The sequence below is a fragment of the Orycteropus afer genome, unplaced genomic scaffold (genome assembly GCF_000298275.1).
Source record: "Orycteropus afer afer isolate SDZICR_OR568_19922 unplaced genomic scaffold, OryAfe1.0 scaffold00156, whole genome shotgun sequence".
NCBI lineage: Eukaryota > Metazoa > Chordata > Mammalia > Tubulidentata > Orycteropodidae > Orycteropus > Orycteropus afer.
The window spans coordinates 2,851,820-2,870,249 of NW_006921743.1; positions in this window are offsets into that span (position 1 = coordinate 2,851,820).

Here is an 18,430-nt window from a genome sequence, read left to right on the forward strand (position 1 = left end):
TTGGATGCCTTTGATTTCCCTTTCTTGCCTTATGGCCCTGGCTAGGACTTCCAGTACAATGTTGAATAGAAGTGGTGATAGCAGGCATCCTTGTTTCGTCCCTGTTCTCAAGAGGAATAATTTCTTTTCTTTTCTTTTTTTAAATAAATTTTATTGAAATATAATTTAGGTACAGTGAAATACACAAGACTAAAGTGCATTATTTTTCTCCGTGTTCCTTCTCCTCCCTTCCCACCCCTGATAGCCACCAAGATTTTCTTCCATATATAAACCTCCCCTTGAAGTTTTACAAATATACTATATTTGTCCTTCTGTTATTGACTTATTTCACCCGCATAATGTCCTCCAAGTTCATCCTTGTTATGCAGTGTTTTGCAGATTCTACATTTTTCTTAATGTTCCATAGTATTCCATTGTGTGTATGTACCATAGTTTAGTTATCCAGTCTTCTGTTGATGGGCACTGAGTTTGTTTCCTTCTTTTTGCTATTATAAATAGTGCTGTGATGAACATGGGTCTGTGTATCTTGTCTGACTATTCTACTACCTTCTATGATAACTTCTTAGCCACAGCTAGCTACTTTGAAAGAGTAAGTTGTTGGGATCCTGGGCTTGAGACCATGGTCACGGGGAACAACAAGCTCAATTGACATATTACACAAAAACATTCTACATCCTACCTTGGTGAGTAGCAACTGTTGTCTTAAAAACTTGCAAGCAGCCATCTAAGGTGCATCAATTGGTCTCTCCTCATCTGGAGCAAGAAGAACAAAGAAATCCAAAGGCATATGGAAATAATTAGTCCAAGGACTTGTGGACAAGGAGAACCTCAGCCTACATGGCCCTGAGACTAGAAGAACTAGATGGTGCCCAGGTACTATTGTCAACCACTCTCTAAAAAGGATCAGTGCAGGAGATCCTGGATAGAGTGGGAGAAAAATGGGGAACAAAACTCAAAATCATAAAAATGACCAGGCTTACAGGTCTGATAGATACTTGCAAAACCCCCAAGACTATGGACCCTAGTTACCCTTTGGGCCTGGAATTGAACTCACTCCCTAGGCTTCCAAACAAACAATAGACAGGCTTATAAGGTGAACATTTACACCAAGTTGTTAAACTTCTTAGAATAATCAATGATGGGAGACTAGAAGGGAAGTATTTGCACAGGGAGACAACACAGACAGCAAGAATGCATAGAAAAGAAGGACACATAGGAAAGGTAACTACAGGGAGGGGGCAGGAAGAGAGTGATTACATTACGGGGATTGCAATCAATGTTGTGAAGCAAAATGTGTATGAACTTTTGTATGGAAAATGGGTTTGCTGTTTCAACTGTCACCCAAACCACAATAAAAAATAAAATAATAATACTAAAAAGAATTGAAAAGAATGATTCCTCTCAAGCTCTTTCAAAGTCTGAACTCACAAGGATCAAACTATGTCTGTAACAGATAACATAGTTGGGTGAATCTTGACCCACTAGACTGGCCTGTCCACTCCTGGGCAGCCACTCTTACCATGAGGAATGTGTTTGCTGACACTGTTCCACCCTCTCCTTTACTGAGGAGACACTACCACAGCATGAGCAAGATGGGCTCTTTGGTCAACAGGCCACTTATGCCACTGCTTGAATGATGAGTCTAAGATAGTCCAACCCAGCCCAGACTCCAGAAACTTTGGTCCCATGGAAGTAGAGGGGTGTGACCACAGGTTCTTACTGTCATATCTTCATTCCCCCTGCCCCCCTACTGGCTCCACAGTCTCTCACCTCTGCAGAATTGTCCAGAATCAGCTGGAGCACCTTGGTCTGCAGGGTAGAGAGTAAGCAGTTAAGAGGAGTGGGGTCTGAACTTCACTTAACACTGCATTCGCCCTGCTCACAAGTGCAATAAGGGCTCTGATAGTGCAGTGGTTAAAGTATTAGGTTGGAAATTCTAAACCATCAGGTGCTGCACTGGAGAAAGATATGGTAGTCTGATTCCACAAAGATTTACAGTCTTGGAAATTCTATTGGGGAAGTTCTACTCTGTCCCATAGGGTTGCTAAGAGTTGGTATTGACTTGATGGCAGTGAATTTGTTTTGTTTTTGTTTGCCTGTACCATGCTCTACAAGGCCATAGATTCAGCTGTCCCTTTATCTTCCTGTTTCTGGGCTGACCTGGGAACGAGGTTTGTGTCATCTCAACTCCCTTCACAAATGTCACCCAGCATCACAGTGGAGGTAGTGCCCGTGTCACTGTTGTTGTCAAAAAGCTGTCATGATTATCTATGTGAAGCTTTCTTGGAAAGGAAGAAAGTTATTAAAATGGGATAGAACTCAGCACAAAGAGAAAAAGCAGTGGCTTCTTTTTCTCCCTCCTCAGCCCCCATGTTTCCACACAGCCCCCATACACATACCCTTGCTGGCTTTCTTTTCTTCTTGTCCTATATCCTTGAAGTCACCGTGGTCTTGTAAGAGCATCAGTAGGTGGCCCCATGTGCAACCGCTGCTTCCTCATCTCTCTCTACTTCATGGCCAAGGGTCCCAGTGGTGGTGGCATCCTATGTCATCCATCCTCAATTTATGGTGAGCTTTCTACCAAAACACATGGGAACTGCACAATCCAAAGTCACAACAAATTTATTTATATCTGATAAACACAAAGACAGTTCCAGCTGTCAAGGTCCCTATCATCTCTCCAGCAATGGGCCCTGTTGACTATTCTTTGTTGTTGTCAGGTGCCATTGAGTCAGTTCTAACTCACAGAGATCCTGGGCATAACAGAACAAAAGACTGCCCAGTCCTGAACCATGATCACAGTCATTTCTATGTTTGAACCCATTGTTGCAGCCACTGTGTCAATCTATCTACTAGAGAGTCTTCATGTTTTTTTTTTTTCTTTTTTTTTCAGACCCTCTACTTTACCAAGCATGATGTCCTTCTCAAGGGACTGGTCTCTCCTGATAACCTGAACAAAGGACAAGAGATGAAGCCTGGCTATTCTCATTTCAGGGGCAGCATAGGGACAGGTACAGGCACAAATTGGCACCTAAGGAGATGTGACAGCCAGGTATTATGTGCTGCATTATGTTACATTACACTACACTACATATGTTACATTACCATGTTACATTCCACTACATATATTAGTACATTATGCTACATACAGTACATTACTACATTACATCACACAATACAACATATATTACTACATTACACTACATTAGACTACATACATTACATTACTACATTATTTTACATTACACTACATACATTACATTGCTATATTACATTACACTACATTACACTGCATTATATTACTACATTACCTTACACCACATTACATATAGGAACTCTGGTGGCATAATGCCTAAGGCATTTGACTACTAACCAGAAGGCTGGAGATTCAAATCCACCAGCCACTCCCCAGAAGGAAGATTGGGCAATCTACTTCCATAGAGATACTGCCTTGGAAACCCAAGGAAGGGTCGCTACGAGTCAGATCTGACTTGATGGCAGTGCGTTGTTGGTTTTTTTTCACATTATGTACATTACTAAATTATATTACATTGCACTACAATACATACATTTCATTACGTTACTTTGCACTACATACATTATATTACATTACACTATATTACATACATTACATTTCTACATTTTATTATATTATGCTACTTACATTACATTACAACATTACATTTCATTATATCATATGACATACCTTAGTACACTACATTAGACTACATACATCACATAACAACATTACATTAGACTACATTCATTACATTACTGAATTACATTACATTGCACTACACTACATACATTACTACATTAGACTACATACATTACATTACTGAATTACATGACATTTCACTACACTACATACATTACTACATTAGACTACATACATTATATTGCTACGTTACACTAGATTGTATACATTGCATTAATATATTTCATTACACTACACTATATACATTGTCTGTAACTCATCTGTCAGTTTGTCATACTGTGGTTGTTTGTGTGTTGCTGTGAGGCTGAAGGCTATGCCATTGGTATTTCAAATCATCAGCAGAGTCACTCATGGTGGACATGTTCAGTAGAGCTTCCTGACTAAGACTGGGAAGAAGGATGGGGCCATCCACTTTTGGAAACATTGGCCACTGAAAACCTAATGAATAGCAGTGAAACACTGTCTGATATATTTCTGGAAAACTTTATGAATAGCTGTGAAACTTTCTGATATAGTACCAGATGAGCCCCTCAGGTTGGTAGGCACTCAAAATATGACTGGGGAAGAGCTGCCTCCTCAAAATAGAGTTGACCTTAAAGAAATGGATGGAGTAAAGCTTTCTGGACCTTCATTTGCTGATAAGTATGACTCAAAATGGGAAGAAACAACTGGAAACATTCATTAATAATTGGAACATGGAATATACAAAATATGAATCTGGGAAAACTGGAAGTTGTCAAAAACGAAGATCATAGGCATTAGTAGGCTGAAATGGACTCATATTGACCATTTTGAATCAGAAAATGATATGGCCTACTATCCTAAGAATGACAAACTGAAGAAAAATGTCAATGTATTAGTCATTAAAAGGAATATTTTGAGATCTGTCCTGAAGTGCAATGCTGTCATTGATAGGATAATATCCATACACCTACAAGGAAGACCAGTTAATGCTATTTTATTCAAATTTATGTACCAAACATTAAAGCCACAGATGAAGAATTTGAAGATTTTTACCAACTTCTGCAGTCTGAAATTGACCAAACATGCAATCAAGATATATTAATTTACTGGTGACTAGAATGTGAATGCTGGAAACAAAGAATCATCAATAGCTGGAAAATATGAAAAAAAATTTGGACTTTCCAGCTTCTATAAGTGTGTGAGCCATTTTCTTAAGATAAATTTCTCTTTCTTTCTTTCTTTTTCTCTCTCTCTATAAGTTTTACTGGTTTTGCTTCTCTAGAGAACCCAGTCTAACACAGAAGAAAAAATCAAAATTGATGTCAGAAGACACTCTGAAACTTGTTCTTGAAAAGAGTCACTAAAGGAAATGGAAGAAATTATGAAATAAAAGAGCTGAACATAAGATTTCAAAAGATAGGTCAAGAATATAAAGTAGTATTATAATGAAAGGTGCAAAGACCTGGAGTTGGAAAACCTAAAGGGAAGAACACATTTGGCATTTCTCAAGTTGAAAGAACTGAAGAAAATATTCAAATCTTGAGTTACAATACTGAAAAATTCTATGGGTAAAATATTGAATGATTCAGGAAGTATCAAAAGGTAATAGAAGGTATCCACAGTCACTGTACCAAAAATGATTGCTCGATGCTACTTCAGGAGGTACGATATGATCAAGAGCCAGTGGTATTAAAGGAAGAAGTGCAAGCTGCACTGAAGGAATTGGTGAAAAACAAGCCTCAGGAATTGATGGAGTATCTGTTGAGATGTTTCAACAAACAGATTCAGTGCTGGACACACTTACTTGTTTATGCCAAGAAATATAGAAGACACCTACATGGTCAACTGACTGGAAGAGATCAATGTTTGTGCCCATTCCAAAGAAAGTTGATCCAACAGAATGTGGAAATTATCAAACAATATAGTTAATATCACATGTAAGTAAAATTTTGCTGAAGATAATTCAAACATGGTTACAGCAATTTATTAACAGGGAACGTCCAGAAATGGTAGTTGGATTCAGAAGTGGATGAAAGATATCATTGCTGATATCAGATGGATCTTTGCTGAAAACAAAGAATACCAGAAAGATGTTTACTTGTGTTTGATTGACTATGCAAAGGTCTTTGACTGTGTGGATTATAACAAATTATGGATAACATTGTGAAGAATTGGAATTCCAGAAAACTTAAATTGTGCTCATGAGGAGCCTGTACATAGACCAAGAGGCTGTCATTCAAACAGAACAAGGGGATATTGCATGGTTTAAAATCAGGCAGGGTATGTGTCAGGGTTGTATCCTTTCACTATATTTATTTAATACATATGCTCAGCAAATAATCCAAGAAGCTGGACTATATGAAGAAGAATGCAGAATCAGGATTGGAGGAAGACACATTAAAAACGTGCAATATGCAGATGATAAAAGCTTGCTTGTTGAAAGTGAAAATGACTTGAAGCACTAAATGATAAAGGTCAAATACTACAATCTTCAGTGTGGATTGCACCTCAACATAAAGAAAACAAAAATCCTCACAATCAGACCTATAAGCAACATCATAATAAATGCAGAGAAGATCAAATGTGCCAGGGATTTCATGTTACTTGGATCCACAGTCAACATCCATGGAAACAGCAGTCAGGAAATCAGATATCATATTGCACTTTGTGAATCTGCTGCAAAAGATCTCTTTGAAGTGTTAAGAAGGAAAGGTAAATCTTTGAAGACTAAGATGTGGCTAACCCAAGCCATGGTATTTTCAGCTGCCTCATCTACATGTGAAAGCTGGGCAATGACTAAAGAAGACCGAGGAAGAGTTGATGACTTTGAATTGTAGTGTTGACAAAGAATACTGAAAATACCATAGACTGCCAGAAGAACGAACAAATCTGTCCTGGGTGAAGTACAACTGAAACATTCCTTGGAAGCAAGAATGGCCAGACTTCGTCTTACCTACTTTGGTCAGGTTGTCAGAAGGGACCATTCCCTGGAGAAGTATATATGTTTTGTAAAGTAGAGGGTCAACAAAAAAGGAGAAGACACTTAAGGAGATAGTGACGCAGTAGCTGTAATGATAGGATCAAGCATAGGAAAGATTTTGAGGATGGCACAAGTCCAGGCAGCATTTCATTCTGTTTTACATAGGGTCACTATTAGTTAGAACTTACTTGACAGCACCTAATAACAACATACATTGTGTTACTACATTACATTACATTAAACCACATACATTATGTCGTTACATTGCACACATCACATTCCTTTATACTGCATACATTACTATATTATGTTACATTCTATTAAATTACATTACACTACTATATTATTACATTTTATTATGGAAGGTAATCTGGTCTACCAAGGCCAAGTTTTTGAACCCCATGTCACACTCTATGACAGCCACTATACTAGTGTTTGGTCACCAAACTGAGAAACACTGCCAAGTTGACACATAAAATTCACCATCACACATTTACATCTCTAGCCTCACTGAGTCTGCATGCTTGTTTGCTGCTCAAACCCCTGTGTCATCCTAACCCCTAGAGAGTGTCTATACCTACCTCCTCCCCTCTACTCCTGTTGCCATGCCCAGCTCTAGACTCTGTGAGTGCTGGGAGTAGGATCACAGATTGAAATATGGGAATTGGTTTCTGATTTCTTCATTCCCTTTTCCCCTCCACCCTATTCTCAGACTTCTACACCCAAGTACATAGAGCATCCCTGGCTCCTGTGTGTGCATACTTATATGAGTGTGAAGGTGGAGCTTTCAGAATATTCCCAGGGCCTAGACAACTGGTCTCAATCCAAATGTCCAAAGGGTGGGTAATTCCACATTCCCCAGTCCCCTAGAACCTTCCAGAATCCTCATACCACTTAGTCCCCCCATGCTGCTCCTCTGCTTGGCGATATATCCACCCTATGTGATCACAACATATTCCAGAATGTCCATCTTCAGGAAGCATCTCTGCCTCCTTGAGTAGATCCTTGGCTATCAGTGAGGACCCACTCTTCACTGTGGGAGGCAAGAAGGGATGCTTGCTATGGGACTTGATGCAACATGCACTGCCCAGTGCAGAGTCAGAACATCCTCCTCATGATCTGGGTTCTCCTGTTATTTCCATTGCCTGCTGTGGTGAACAAGGCTGAGAATACCTGTAGCAACTTAACAGAAGTGTTTTGTCTGATGAATATCATAATAAAAGAAAAGTGAGCTTATATTGTGTAGGCCTTTTCCACTTTACTTTTTTTACTAATCTTTTTTATCACATGTGGTAAACAGAGTAATGCCTCCCCAGAGACATTGACACCCTAATCCCCAGACTCTGTGAATGTGTTAGGCTGTGCAGCAAAGAGGAGTGAAGCCTGCAGGTGGACTTCAGCTTGGTGCTCAGCTGACCTGAAAAAGAGAGGAATTGGGGGAAGAGGGAGAGTAGACTGGGGAAGTTGGAGACTTGACCACATAACATGAGAACAGACATCATGGGGATAGAGGAGGGTCCGGGTATCAAGCAACCTGCAACCTCTGGAGTGGGCTGGCATCTCCCCTGGGGCCTCCAAAAGGAACCAGCCCTGTGACACCTTCAATTCAACCCAGTGAAGTCCATTTAAACTGTGACCTCCAGATTGCACAGTAAGAAATTTGTGTCATTCAAAATGCATAAAAGTCTTTTTCCTTATCCTACATTGGTGAGTAGTGACTAGGGTCTTGAAAGCTTCCAAGTGGCCATCTAAGATATAGCTAATGGTCTCCTACTGACAAAAGAGAAGAAGAATGCAAAAATCAAGAGCATTTGGAAGTAATCAGCCATAGGACATGATGGCCTTCAAGACCAGAAGAACTAGATGGTGCCTGGCTACAAAAGCCAACCACTCAGGAAAGGATCAAATCTGGAGATCCTGGATAGAGTGGGAGGTAAAATGTGGAACAAAGTCCAAAAACTCAACAATGACCAGAATTCCTGGTCTGATGGAACCTGGTGAGACCCCCAATACTATGGCCCTATGGGATATATTCTGGGCCTGGAATAAAACTCACTCCCAGGGGCTGGCTCTCAGCCCAATAGTAAAGAAGACCACTCAACCAAGGGTGACACACCCACATACTCTACAGAAATGCATCTCTTGGAGCAATCGACCATGGGACACTAGAAGAGCAACATTCGCATGGAGGAGATGCAGGACACACAAGAGTGCATAACTATGAGGAGCACGAGGGGGCAGGGGAGTGTTACTGGGCAGGGAGGGGAAGAGACTGGGTTAGGGGTGGGGATGGTAAATGAAGAGTGAAACTAAATGTACTCATAATGTTGAACATAAAACAAACTCTGCTCTGTAAACTTCCACCTAAAGCACAATAAAAATAAATAAATAATAGGAAAAAATAAATAAAGTGCTGAAGAGCAAAAAAAAAAAAAAAGAAATTTGTGATGTTCTAATTACCACACTCTTACCTTAAATGACAGCAGCCATTTAACAAACAGTATCAGTCCAAAGAAAGAAGCTCTGGAGGTGCAATAGTTAAAGCACTTAGTTGCTAACTAAAAGTTTGATTGTTTGAATCCACCAGTCACTCCTTGGAAGAAAGATGAGGCAATCAGCATCATAAAGACTTTCAGCCTTGGAAACCCTAGGGGCAGTTCTACTCTGTCTTTAGGGGCACTATGAGTCAGAATTGGATCTACAGCAGTGGGTTTGGTTTGGGTTTTGCTTCCACAAAGATTACAGTCTTGGATACCCTATGGTGCAGTTTTACTCTGCCCTACAGGGTCAGTATGAGTCAGAATCGACTCAATGGCAATTATTTTTATGTCTGTGCATCTGTGTGTCTATCTGCATCTATGTGTATCTGTCTGTGTGTCTATGTTGAGGCAAGGAGGTAGTAAAGCTGCCTCCAGAGGAGATGCCTGGAGAACTGGTGATAGGTAGGGTTTGGGGTGAGAGGTTTGGGGTGAGTGTCATAACCACCCTTCCATGCTTTCCAGTATACATCATTGACGTCATCACAGCTTCTGGAGGGCACAAACTTCCCACATTCACACCAGGAAAGACTCTTAGCTCACTGTCCTCCTGTGTCATATACTTGCCCATCCTGAGTGTGCCCCCTTATCTCCCATCACCCCATGCCCCACAGGAGCCTCTGAGGACCCGCCCAGTGGGCACATGTTTGGAGCTCTGCTAGCATAGTGCCTAAGGCACTTGACTGCTCACCAGAAGGCTGGCAGTTCAAACCCACCAGCCACTCCTCGGAAGGAAGGTTGGACATTCCTACTTCCGTAGTTATACTGCCTTGGAAACCCAAGGAGGGGTCGCTATGAGTCGGGGCCGACTCGATGGCAAATAACAGCAACAACAACAGGGTGCAGTGGTAGCAGACAGAACTATGACTGCAATGTTCCCCAGCCACCTCACTGCAGGCTGCATGCTGGATTACCCCCACCCACAGGTCCCAGCATGAGGGTCCTGCATCCAACTGTCCTGGGACCTGAGCCTGTCAAACTTGAAAATGACAGCTCCTAACTATTCCCACCTGGAGATGGCTCTGTTCCTCAGGGCTCCCCATGCCTGCCTCCCCAGACCACCGCATTGACCCTGTTTGACCCAGATGTATATGCAGCATGGCAGAGCCTTCAGGGCAGGGACATGGCTTTACTAGTGCACAGAGGTCAGGGCAGTCAGGGGCCACAATCACAGTGTGCCCACTCTGATGCCCATGCCTCTGACCCTAAGAGTCCTCCAGCCACCACCTTGGCTAGTCTGGTCTGAAGATGGAGCAGATGGATGCTACCTAGGTAGGATAGAGGGGCAGAGAGAGAGACCAACAAGAGAGAACTCCCCCCACCCACACACACACAGAAGACCAGAGAGAAAGGGAGAGAGAGAAGGCTAGAGACAGGGAGACACAGAAAGAGAGACAGAGAGACACAATGAGAAAAGGAGAGGAAGATAGAGAAAGAGAGAAGTAGAGAGAAAGGGAGAGAGACAGTGACAGAAGGCGACAGAGACACAGACAGAAAGAGGAAGAGGGAGGCAGAGACACTGCCAGGTCCTGAGCCAGACTCACAGTCCTTGCTTTACCTGAGCCCATCACCACAGCCACTGTGTCAATCCATCTCATTGAGGGCCTTCCTCTTTTTCTTTGACCCCCCACTTTACTAAGCATGATATTCTTCTCCAGGGAATGGTCCCTTCTGACAACATGACCAAAGTAGGTCAGATGAAGTCTGGCCATTCTTGCTTCCAAGGAGCATTCCAGCCGCACTTCCTCCAGGACACATTTGTTAGTCTTTTTAGCAGACCATGGTACTCTTAGCATTCTTTGTCAACACCACAACTCAAAAGCATCAACTCTTCTTCAGTCTTCCTTATTCATTGTCCAGCTTTCACATACATATGGACGATTGAAAATACCATGGCTTGGGTTAGGCACACCTTAGTCTTCAAGGAGATATCTTTGCTCTTCAGCACTTGAAAGAGGTCTTTTTGCAGCAGACTTGCCCAGTGCAATACTGTGTGTGATTTCTTGATTGCTGCCTGTTGATTGTGGAACCAAGTAATATGAAATCTTTGGCAACTTCATTCTTTTCTCCATTTATAGTGATGCTGCTTATTGTTCCAGTTATGAGGATTTTGTTTTCTTTATGTTGAGCTGTAATCCATACTGTAGACTAGTTTTTAATCATCATCAGTAAGTGCTTCAAGTCATCTTCACCTCCAGCAAGCAAGGTTGTGTCACCTGCATATCACAGGTTGTAAATAAGTCTTCCTCCAATCCTAATGACACAGACTTCTTCATATAGTCCAGCTTCTTGGATTATTTGCTCAGCATACAGATTGAATAAGTATGGTGAAAGGATACAACCCTGATGCACTCTCTTCCTGATTTTAAACCATGCAATATCCCCATGTTCTGTTCAATCAACAACCTCCTGATTTATGTACAGGTTCCTCATGAGCACAATTAAGTGTTCTGGAATTCCCATTCTTCTCAATATTATCCATAATTTATTATGACCCACACAGTCAAATGCTGTTGAATAGTCAAAGAAACACAAGTAAACATCTTTTTGATTCTTTGCTTTCACCCAAGATCCATCTGACACCAGCAATGGTATTCTTTGTTCCATGTCCTCTTCTGAATCTAGTTTGCATTTCTGGAAGTTCCTGAGTCAATATACTGCTGCAACCATTTTTGAATTATCTTCAGCAATATTTTTCTTGCATATGATATTGTTTGATAATTTCCCCATTCTGTGGGAACAACTTTCTTTGGAATGGGTACAAATATGGATCTCTTTCTGTCAGTTGGCCAAGTAGCTGTCTTTCAGTTTTCTTGACATGGATGAGTAAGTGTCTCCAGCTCAGCATCCATTTATTGAAACATCTCAATGGGTGTTCTGTCAATTCCTGGAGCCTTGTTCTTCACCAATTCCTTCACTGTAGCTTTGACTTCTTCCTTCAACATCATTGGTTCTTGATCACATGCCACATCCTGAAATAGATGAGTATCAACCAGTTCTTTTTGGTATGGTGACTCTATGTTCATTCTGTCTTCTTTGGGATGCTTCTATCTATCTATCTATCTATCTATCTATCTATCTATCTATCTATCTATCTATCATCTATCTATCTATCTATCTTTTAATTCATCTGATAGGATTCCAAAGATGAAATAGCAGAAATATACTCTTCAATGAGGGAATGAGGGAGAATTTTCTATGTTCTCAGTGGGTGAGACAGAGGGAGAGAGAGAAACAGAGAGACAGATAAATAGAAAGACACACAGAGAGAGACAAAAGATGTCTGAACATAGCCATCAGTCTCAGGTTGACTATCAATGGAAAACTCTGCTGAGACAGTGGCTCTAGGGCCCTTACCTACTCAGGACATTTAGAAGCAGTGGGGCATCTATTAAGAGGAGAGGGTAGCCACACCAACCTCAGAAGTGGTGTTGGGGGCACTATGCCTGCAACAAAACAGGAAAAGTCTGCACCAAAGGCCAAGACAACCTGGCCCACCCCCTTTTGGATTGGAACCTCTCCAGGCTACCCTTGAAGTGAGGGTGGACAGAGGGTCAGACCTGGGCTTTGCATCACCTCAGTTGACTAAGTTGGGATGTAGGATAAAAGCTTGACAGAATCAAACTGAAACCCTTTTTGGAAGACACCAGCATAATTCCAGGCTACTCATGACCTTTTAAACAGAGATAGGAGAGATACTGTGGGCATGTGGAGACAGGTTTCTTAGCACTGTGATGAGGTGGACCAGCTTGCCACCTAAGCAGGAATATGGGCAGGAGAGAAGGCTAGACTACTCCCAGGTGAACCCCAGACCAGCAGTGGGGGCTGGGAGTGATAAGGGCCACAGCTACAGGACAAGCTGCAGCATGGGGGCTGTGGTTTGGACCCTGGCCTCCCCATTCTGAGAGTCCCTTAAGAAAAGACTCCATGGGACCCTTGAGGAGCTGCCCTGAATTGTGGATGGAGCAACAGGGAGCAAGGGGGGAGGGGTGCTCTCTGAGTCCAGCCAGGAGAGGCCCCTCTCAGCAGCAAAGAGGGGTTTTTTATATTTTTCTAAATTATTTGATTATTGCAGACACAACTATGTCTATGTGATGTTTAGGGTCAGATCATCAGTTTACTAAATGGTCTACTGGAATATGGTTGGGTAGATGAATTTATAGATTTATTTTGGGAAAAGTGATACCTGAGGACTGAGCTTGCCATGGTGGTCATTGGGATCTGCCCTTGGCTTTGCAACAGGCAGCCTTCACTCCCTCTTCCCCTTGCCAGCTAGGGTTTGCCCAAGTCCTTGTCCATGTCCCGGCCATTTCTCAGGACACAACCCCAGACAACACCCTCCACCTGTATTCTGAATTCCTGAGGGTGCAGGTCTGCAGATAGCCTCTCCAGGGACTTAGGACTCTCACAGAGTAGGGGTCCCACTCCCACCCTCTCCACAGTCCTATAGACTATCTCCATCCTTCCACCCCAATTAGTCCTGCATCCCCATTCCAGGCAGCTGCCCAAGAGGGCTTCCAGGAGGCCCACACTGCTGGACCCCAAGGAAGAGGTGGAATCATGGTGCTAAAACTCTTATTATGTGAGATAACGAGGTGGGGGTAGAGGAGGGAGGAGTAGGCCTGGGGCGGCAGCGACCAGTGGTGGCAGATGGGTGGAGGGCTGGTTCAGGCCCAATGCAGGGAATCCTTCCGTGTTTGGCAGGATAGAGTCTCCCGAGGTGTCCAGCAGTCCCGTGGGTACAGGTCCCCCTACTCCGGCCTTCATAGGAAGATGGTTACTGCAGTTTTGTCCTCCTGCTCTGCTAAAGCTGTGATACCTACTGCAGCTACACCTACCACAGCTCCAGAGGGCACGTGTAGGCCAGGACACAGCATGGGTCTGTGTGGTTAGCAAGCAGGAAAGCTGTGGCAACCTGCAAATGTGCAGGAGGGGCACTCCTAGAGTGTGGAGGAGGCATCCCCTAAGTGTCCCAGGGGTGAGGGATGGAAATCTGAACACGGACCAAACCAGAGAGTTGCCCTCTGAGCAGAAAAGGGTATTGTCTGCACTCTGGGTCCCAGTGATGCACCACTCTTCTTTGCTTCCAGCTGACTCACCTCACTCCCTGTCAAGTGTGTAGCTCTCTGTAGGGGCAAAGAAAATGCTCATGAGGAGATGCCAGATAAAGCAGGGTCAACCTAGTGGCTGCCCGTGATCAGACTCAGCCATGCCATGTGGCATGTGCAAACAAATATAACTAATACATGGTAGCACTTGCTTCCTGAGTATAGCTAGTGTTGGGGACTCAGTAGAGTCCCTTACCTTTCTGTGTAACAATGAAGATCTTCTCCCACAGTCTTTTGTGCTGAGCAAATTTGTTAATTTCTTCCAGGGCTTCTGTGTTCCTGTCCAGGTTCCTACCTACAGGTGAACCATGGGCAGATCTGTGTTTGGGGATCACTGTGAAGCCTCTAGGCCTCCAGTGAGCACATAGGCCCACCTCCCAGCACATGGATGTTGAGGGTTGGCTTGAGGGAGGGGGAGAGCTTAGCTGGAAAGGGAGCCAGGCTAGGGTGGAAGGAAGGCAAGACTCACCCATGAGCTTCACTGTCGTGAAGCTTTCTCCTTTGAATTCTCCTTCAAAGTGGAAGAGACTGTGGTCCTTCACAGGTATGGCCTGTATTGTAAGGTGAGACATGCCCCCACCTGCAGGGGTCAAAGAGAAAATGAGACTTAAAGTCATCATCCCAGGGCAGTGTGGGTGTCCCCTTGGCATGTGGTGAAAGCCCTTTGACTCCTGTGTCTTGCAGATATCACCTTCCCCAGACTAGCCCAGCCTGAGCCCCAGTGATGAGGCTCCAAAATTCTGTGTACTTTGCCCCCTGCTGGTCATGTGAGCATGGCCCCAGCTTTCTGCAGGGTGCTGCTGCCCTCACTCTTCTGCAAGTGGGCCCTCACTGGCACTGTATTTGCCAGGTGTGTCAATTTTCATCAGCATGGTTTCTTTTTTTATGGCACTGACCCATCAACCTGGAACACAGACCCTGAGTAGGCTGGGCAGGGATGGACAGCCATTCATGGTCTGGAGATGCCTGAATCTTCCTCACCTCATCCTCTGACTGGGGTCCTTCTGGCTTGTCCTATCTCTACCCCAGTGTGAGCCCCTCTTGAATCTCTCTCCCATCCAGAATTAGGGTATGATGGGTTTTGCCCCCACAAATGAGATAGCATGAGGAGCAACTGTGGGGCTACCCCTACCCCTGGGCTGCTGAGGGGCATGGGGACATCAGACAGAGGGGCTGGTATGGGCAGATCTTCACATATCTCCATGTCCTCTCTGCTCAGGATCTACAAACTGATGGGGGACACCTTCTGGGACTCTTTCATCCCTGGAATCTCCTGGGTTGCTCTGATGGCCTTTATGTACCATGTCCCTTAAATATGGGAGACCATGCCACCCTTTACAGTCTGCTGTTCCCTTCCTCCCTGCCTGCAAGTCCACTACAGCAACACCAGACATCCCCAGCATGCTCAGGCATATTGAGGCTCACTCAAGGGACCTCTGCTCCATCTCAGAGCACAGGATTCCTTCCCCCTTCTAGAAGGTTCTCTCAGCCCCCACATCACCCCCATGGCCAACAAGCATGACAACTCAAGTTGGCTCTTCTGTTGTCTCTGGTCATCCCCTAATGTAGATCTAACCCCTCACCAAAAGATGCTGGTCTTCTTATCAGGGCAAGGCACAAGCTCTAACCCTGGTCTCAATTGCTCCTTCCCCTCACGTCCTATGTGCAGTCCCTGCCCTGTCAGTGCTCACATCCTTTTTCTCCATGGGGAAGGACAGGGGATCCTGGGCCTATGGGGCAGAAATCAGGCTGATCATGAGGATCAGAAGTAGCGTTGTCATCATCAGGGTCTGCACTCAGGAAGCTCTGTTTTTTGATTCAGGACTCAGCTTAAATAGTGCCTCCTTGACTGTCTGGAATGGGGACGCAGGACTAATTGGGGTGGGAGGATGGAGACAGATCATATTGGCTGCTTTATTTTTCAAAGAAGTCTCCTTCCTTTCTGGAGCTATCTTGTTCATGTCTCTTTGTACTTGTTTATTATTGACTTCCACTTAGAATTCAAGCTACCAAGAGTATGGACTTGGTCAGTTTCTCCACTATTGGACAGCCAGGGTGTGGAATGTCCTGCTGTCTGTGAGATGCCTGTTTAGCATTATGAGTGAATCCATACAGGTACTAGGTCTCTTTACTCTCAGGTGATTGTTGTTAGCAAGGGGACTCATAATTCCCATCACCTGGATTATCACAGGATGCATTGAGCTAATGTCCCATACTCCCAGGAGTCTTGCCATGTTGTTGTCATCATCTTCCAATGAGCCAGCCCTCAACTCATTGTGACCCTATGCACAGCAGAACAAAACACTGCCTGGTCCTGTACCATCCCCATGATTGGTTGCAGATTGTGCTCCATAGGGTTTTCGCTGGCTGATTGTCAATATAGATCAGGCCTTTCTTTCTAGTTTATCTTAGCCGGTTAGCTCTGCTGTCCTGTTCAGCATCATAGCAACATGTAAGCCTCCACCGACAGATGGGTGGTGGCTGTGCATGAGGTCCATTGGCAGGGAATGGAATCCAAGTCTTCTGCATGAAATGCAGAAATTCCACCACTGTACCACCACTGCTTCCTACAGGTCTAAATATATCTTAGCTTTCCCTACTCTTCTTTCCTGAAATAAGATACAGAAGTTCAAGCCCCCTCCTAGCTCTCTCAGCAACCTACCATTGTGTTCAACTCAAGTGGTCACTCTGCTAGTGACCTCAGCTCTCCACTGTGCTTTGCACCTTCTTGTCCTGTTGAATCCCAATGCCCTCCTGAGGGTCTTCCCCACTATCTCTATTGCACAAATAGGCAACATGAAGTGTGGAAACACCAAAGGCCAGATTAATGATTGAGTTCATCTCAGTAAGGCATTCCTTTTCTCTTTCTCATGACAGATGGAGCTCCTGGGCTTGGAGTGTTTGTCCCAAGACTCAAGGCTGCCTCTGGCAAGAATCCAAGAACAACAGGTTGATGCTGGGAACCTCATAATAGCATCTTCATGCCTCTCTGGCCCAGTATGGCCTCCCCCATGCATTCTCAGTAACACCTGAGTGACAGCAGTGCAAGTGTCAGCTTGGTCCAGTAATTACCCTCAGGCAGGTGTTACTGAGCAGAGATCTCCCTCCCAGAGGTGGGGAAGGGGCAGGGCTGTTACCCACAGACAGGCCGAAGCCTCCATGGTGACCTTTTCTCAGGCACACACAGGGTTTCTTCCTGTTACAGGATCAAGGGGAGAATCTGATGTCCCGGGAACTCTTGATAGCCAGCTTCTGGAGGAGATTCCTCATCACTTCCCAGTTCTTAGAGGACAGGGATCCTTGGGCCAGCTGAAAGGATTGAGAGGCAGCATCCATACATGACTCACCATGGAATTTGATGGGAGATGAATGTGCTAACTTCATGCTGTCAGGTCCATGGAGATGGATAAGAAATCATATTATCCCTGTAGGTTTACATATGGTGTGCAAGTGTGTTCAAGTACTCCACACTCCAGTCAAGAAGGGGAACACTCTTAGACAAGAATCCAGAGCAGTGGGAAGCAGAGGATGGGGTTGAAGGCACAGCCTCTGGGAGTCTGGACCAGAATGCATCCCTTCATCTGGGCTGTCAGTGCTGATCCAGGCCTGGAGACAAACAGAACATGTCAGGAAAAGAACCAGAGCCAGCTTCACTCTGTGAAGACAGGAGCTTGGAGCCTCAAGTGTTGGGAAATGCATGCCTAAGCATCTTTGCCCACAGGCTCAGGGTTTCCCCAGAGAATCCTCACTGTGAGTGGCTGGAATTCTAAGACTACATTCAGTAATTCCCTTTAGACATTTGTTATGAAAATATAATTAAATTGTGCCTGTTAAAAATTTAAGGTGTTAAAAGCCTAGAAATGAAACAGATAACTTTGAAATAAAGCACAAAATTTGAAAATACAGAAAAAATAAAACACTAAAAATTTGGTCAGTCAGTGGAAAGTGACTAGAAAATGGGAATGAAAACCACTTAGGTGGTCTGGACAATTGTGCAGAATGTTTTGAGGTAGACTGTAAGAGCCCCTTTATACAATTAAAGAAGATCTCACATATTTATTTACAAGGCTATTAAGGTCAAATGGAGGTCAAAAATAAGGAAAGAGGAGAAACAAAGAGAAAA